The sequence below is a fragment of the Pistacia vera genome, unplaced genomic scaffold, assembly GCF_008641045.1.
Source record: "Pistacia vera cultivar Batoury unplaced genomic scaffold, PisVer_v2 Contig189, whole genome shotgun sequence".
Taxonomy (NCBI): Eukaryota; Viridiplantae; Streptophyta; class Magnoliopsida; order Sapindales; family Anacardiaceae; genus Pistacia; species Pistacia vera.
Genome location: NW_022195989.1, coordinates 1,772,088 through 1,777,869, shown reverse-complemented (window position 1 = coordinate 1,777,869; position 5,782 = coordinate 1,772,088).

Here is a 5,782-nt window from a genome sequence, read left to right as displayed (position 1 = left end):
CTATACATCGCGTACATGATCACAGAGTTGGGCGAGCCTTTGTCAAAGAGCTTGTCCATCTATATAGGCTCAAGAAAGGGAAAGACCAAACGTATTACCTTTCCAAGGTGAGAAAGGTACGTTTCAACGAGTTATTCAACATCCTAAAGAAGGTCCCGTACTGGGATTCTCAGTTTTCTTCTACGAAACCCGGAAGACCAACGTTTTTGCTTCAAACGTGAGTAAGACATTGATTCCTTGTGTGTAAAAGGGTTGCTTTTGAGCATTGTATCCAAGCTAACTGAGTTGTTTTGTTTTGTAGTTAATGTTAAGCAAAACTATCTTCCAGTTGTGAGCTTGCAAAGGCAGTAGCGTTTTAGCGACCTTCCCAATGATCAATGTAATGTCAACGAGCTTCTCATGCTTCCTAACCTGAAAGCATATGGCTTTTGTCGGGACAAGGCCAGATTCCTTACAATTTTGGAGAAAGGTTTAAGTTGTTACTTGCTCGCGTTTACTTTCCCACGCAAATAGTGTTAGAGTAAGTGCCCTAGAGCTAATCAATTATTGTAGAATTGACTCTTTGTAATAAATATTCATTGATCAATGCAAGAAATTTTATTCTATATCACGTAAATCATCATTGTATGTATTGATATATGTCCTTAGAATGGTAGAATTGTGATGAGGGTATCAAGTGTTTCAAATCTTGATAGTGAGAACCCTATGAGCACATATGGTGGCCATTCTAGAAATGTCCGTAGCCCTAGTATTATTCTAAAGTAAGGGCACATATAATATGGTAAGGCTATCATAGTGTTGAACGGCCCTGTCGAATGGCGGTGACTGATCTCACTTGTCAAGGTTGTTTGGTGACAACGTAGTGCAACACATGGGTGCTTGCTATAGGCAAGTTTACTGGACTAACCCACCAGATGATTCCATATGGATGGTAACCCTAGTGTCTATGGAAAAAATCCTCTAACGAATGGTGGTGCATGTGGTTCTTAGACTTGAGATCACCGGAGCGCCTTGTGCACCGATTGGTGTAATTTGACACTAACCCAATGCAGTTCTTTTCAGAGCTATCAATACGTTAGTGATTGCCTGTATCAAGACTATGGTGGATCGACAGAGGATTCATCACTCCCACGTACGGGGGAAGTTATCTCATGGCGTAATTCAGTAAATGGCAATGACACTAAAACTGTGGCCACAATGGGATTAAGTTGTTGCTCTACCCAGTTTATAATTCAGGTTATTGGTCTAGTAACTAAACACATAATATCGAGAGTAACCGAGGTTGACACTATTTCTATGCCTTGGTCTCATTGAGATAACGAATGATGAAAGAATTGGATTGTACGATAACCATATCTTTGACAGGTAGCTGTTTCGCTGAATCCGAATCTATCGGGTGGCCATGACGCCTTGCTAGGGACCAATCTTGGTCTTTGTGTAGTGAGACGATTAATTGATGTTAATTGCAATACTACACGCTACTAGTATGATGAGGAGCCTACGGGTCACACAGATAGAAGATAATTTAACAGCCAGTTTATAAAAAGGGCGTTTTTGTCTTTTTAGGCAAAAAGGGTATTTTGGTAATCTCACAGTACAATTAAATTTTCCGAGATCATAGCCTTTATTTAATTTGATATTAAAATTAAATAAGTGAGGTTACGTTTAAAAATGTATTCGCATATATTTAAATAAATTATCATTATTGTTAAATGTTAATATATTATATATATATTAATTGAATTTAATTGAGATAATGATAATTAAAATTAAAATATCTAAATGGGACTGTTTGGATACAAAGGGTGTTTGGGTTGGTGCCCAAGTCTATTTCATGATGGAATAGGGGAAAGTGTGCACTATATAAGTGCAACACTTTGTGAATTGAAGGTGAATTCATTTCAATCATTTGATAAAAAACCCCAGCCCCTTTTCTCTCCCACACCAGTTTTTCTTTATTTTGCTTGAAACAAAATTTGCTTGATTTTGTTCTTGGTTCTTAAGGCTAAGAAGGATCTAGCAAATCACTCGTTAGTTCTTTGGGGTTATCTTTGTGTGGACTAATGGTGGTTCGATCCTACCCTTAGATCGGTAGCGAAACCCATTCGGCGTTAAAGTTGGAGGAGCCTCCAAACGTGGGTATGTTTTCTAAACTTTAAATTGATTTCCTGCAGATTTGTATTTAATGCATAGATTGTTAAAATTTGTGCCCTGATCTTGGTTCTAAAGGAACGATCCATGTTGTTTATGATTTTTGTTTCCGCTGCCATGACTTGGTCATTTCCTAACAAATAGGTCACTCGTTCATTTGTTTCTTTTCTTGTAGAGATGTGAACCCAAGGGCTTCAAGAAGAAAATGGCAGCCCCGTTGGCTACCAAGAAGGCACTAGCTACTTTGGTAAAGATACTTGTGGACACCGCTGACACAAAGCGTGCTAGTGGTGAGCTTGGAGAAGGCCCAAACGCAAAGAGGCCCACAACTGCCTCTAAGGCAGTTAGTGGGAAGGGGTTGGTGAAGAAAACACCCAAGGTGATTGGGAGCTCGGGGAAATAGAAAGCGTCCGAGCAGCATGATGGCTCAGGAAAGAAGAAAGCAACTAGGCCTCAGAGGGGCTAGGCCAAACAGAAGGTGGCAGAGTAGCAGATTGGTTCGGGCAAAGAGGTCACCACACAGGCTGGTAGCCTTTAGAAAACAACGGCAAAGGACTTGGCCAAGAAGAAATCCGCTCTTGCGGGCAGGTAGATGCTATTGGGGGGAGTAAACCTGGCTCGTCCCAACCGAAGAGTAAGAAAGCAGATGAAGCGACCCAAGTTGCGGTCGACGTGTTGATCGACCAACTCCCTGACCACATTTGTGTCGGGGCCGCAGTGGCCAGGGATTGCATCACCCCACAAACCTTCACGGCCGTCAAAGACTTATCTCTCAACTAGATGTTGGCTTTAACGTGCAGGTATGCGGTGAAGGTACTAGTAGTTCACCCCTCTTTTATTTGCATGCTATCCTCGCCCCTTGCTGACTTCTCATCTTATCTTTTTAGGTTGCTATGGCGAGCAGGCTTCTATACGAGGAGTGCAACGCCATTTTAGAGGGCTCTCACAAGGGGTGGATGCTGGCAGAGACTATGAAAGAGGATGCTTTGGCGAGGTTGCAGAGAAAGAGAAAAAGGCTAAGAAAAGGGAATTCCTTGACAAGCTTAACGTGAGCAAGCTTGCTCAAGCGAAGGCTGAAGCTAAGGCAGTAGAAGTCGAGAAAAATTTGGCACAATAGTGAGGTGCTAGCAACAAGCTGAATTCCAAGCTCTCCTCAGCTCAAAAGGCTATTGCGAGCTGGGAGGCTAAGTTTAAGAAGTCCTCGCTCAAACTTGCCTAAGAGGCGGTAGGTCGGCAAGAGGCTGAAACTGAGGTCGGGCAACTCAGGCTTCAAATTGAAGAGCTGAACGAGGCCATCACCAGTCGGTCTTGGTAGATGTCGGTCTTGGCAGATGTCGGTCTTCCTTGTGCATAAGCTATGAGAGGCTCACCCCTCGATCGACTTTTCTTTCCTTCCACGAGTTTATCAAAAGGAAGTTGAGAGGATGAAGGTCGAAGCCCAAGAAATGACCTACATGTATTCGGATGACTTTGAGGATGATGGCAAGGGCCAGGAAGAGGTTGAGGAAGGTAGAGAGGAGATCGGGCTCAAGCTAGAAGTTGAGGATCCAGTTCTCCTAACCACACTTCCCCCGAGCAAGGCTCCTAAACTTGGAGACACTGTTGCCATCCCTCATGTCGAGGAACCGTCTCTTCCCCTTGATGGAGAGCTCCCTAGATTAGTCAAGGATGATCCTCTTACTCCTCCAGCAACCTGAGAGATTGTTTACTTTTTTTTTTCTTTTGTTGAAACAATGTAATTAAACTTAATTAATATAAAAAAAATTTCATCATTTCCTTTTTGAGCAATGGCTATTATATTTTTGCAGAGTCATTTCGTTTGTCCTAGTTGGACTTGTAATTTAAGATTTGAATTTGCTATAAGTCATGCATAGCTCGCTTCTCGAGGAGCTTTTTTGGATTTATGTGAGGAAATCTTATGCGCCAATTAACTTTGATTTCGAACTTATCGTTCTTTTCGAGTTTTTGGTTATTGGCTTGAGGCCGATTTCCTTCTACGTGTTTTTTCCTTGAATTTTTTCAAGTTTAACTTCGTCAATTTAGGATTTTCCATCCTGATTTATGCAAGGAAATCTTATGCGACAAGTAACTTCGATTTTCAGACTTATCGTCCTTTTCAAGTTTTGGTCGCCGGCGTAGGGCTGATTTCCTTCGACGTGTTTTTTCCTTGAATTTTTTCAAGTTTAACTTCGTCAATTTAGGATATTTCATCCTTAAAGAGTTTGATTTTGGCGTGACTTTTCTGAGATAAGTTGTCTTCTAGGAATCTTGAAGACTCCGAGTTCTCTTTTGAAATGTCATCATTGAGGTAGCGATTTATAGGTCAGTAAATAAACGCTAATGGATTAAAGGCATTAACTAGGAACAACACCTCTTTTATTGATCAAACGCTTTGGCCATGAGTGGCCTTACAATGAATAAAAAACAAAGAAATAAGTGAAACTCGAGCTGCTTATTGGTAATACCTTCGCAAGTGCTTAGTGTTGCAAGCTCGCATTATTGGTTCGCTGTTAAGGCATTCCAGGTGGAAAGACCCTGGCGTGAGCTTCTCGGAGATCCTGAAAGGACCTTCCTATTTGGGTCCAAGTGCCTGCAAGTTCGGGTTTTGGGTACTCTGGACGACCTTCTTGAGAACCAGATCACCATTTCAAAGTCTCTATTTTTGACTTTGGTATTGAAGTATCGTTTGGCTCACTGTTGATATGAGGCGAGCCTTAGCTGGGACTTGGCTCGGTGTTCTTTAATTAGGTCCAACCTTAGACGAAGAAGATCTTTGTTTATTTCCTCATCGAAAACTTCTCTTTGGAATGAGCTAATCCCGACTTCAATCAAGGCCATTGTTTCACACCCGTATGACAGAGAGAATGGGGTTTCACTTGTCGAACTCCTGACTGTTGTCCTATAGGACCACAAAGTTTCAGGCAGTTCATTGATGATCCGAGAATTATACTGTTTTAATTAGGTTTTTTGGCCAGATTTTAGATACTTCTTAGTTCATTTTTGCCTGAATTGCTACTTAATTCTTTACATTTTGTGTTTCAGACCAAAATGGACATTTTGAGCAAATAATGAGCGAATTAGAGTTTCTGGACCCAGAAGTAAGCGGATCTTAGAATTTGGGAGAGAGCATTGAAGATCGAAGATTCAAGGAAAAAAGCAAGCGGAGGGCAATTCTGTAATTTCAGAATTCTTCATGAAGGTTCGCCGCGGCGAAAGAAGTTATGTACGAGAGTCCAGCTTTAGTTCGTCGCCGCGGCGAAAGTCTTTCTTCGCTGCAGCGAAAGTCTTTCTTCGCCACGGCAAAGTCTGCGAATTTTTGATTTTTTCAAAACGCACAGTTTTATTTTAGGAAAGTTTTAGGTCTTTGGGCGAGGGATAAAAGAAAAACTTTACCATTTTGGTGGGGGTCGTCCAGTTTTCGTCTGTTCTCATTAAGTTTTGAATAGATTTGATATTTAGAGAGAAGATTTGAGCTTGAATCTTGTGGATTCTTCATCTAGGGGAGATCTCTACTCTTTTCTCTGCATTTCAATATGTTGAACATTGTGTTTATTGTTTTTCTTGCTGTTTGTGTTGATTTAGTTATGAACTAACCCATTTTGGGTTAGGGTTTTGATATAACTCAGAATTC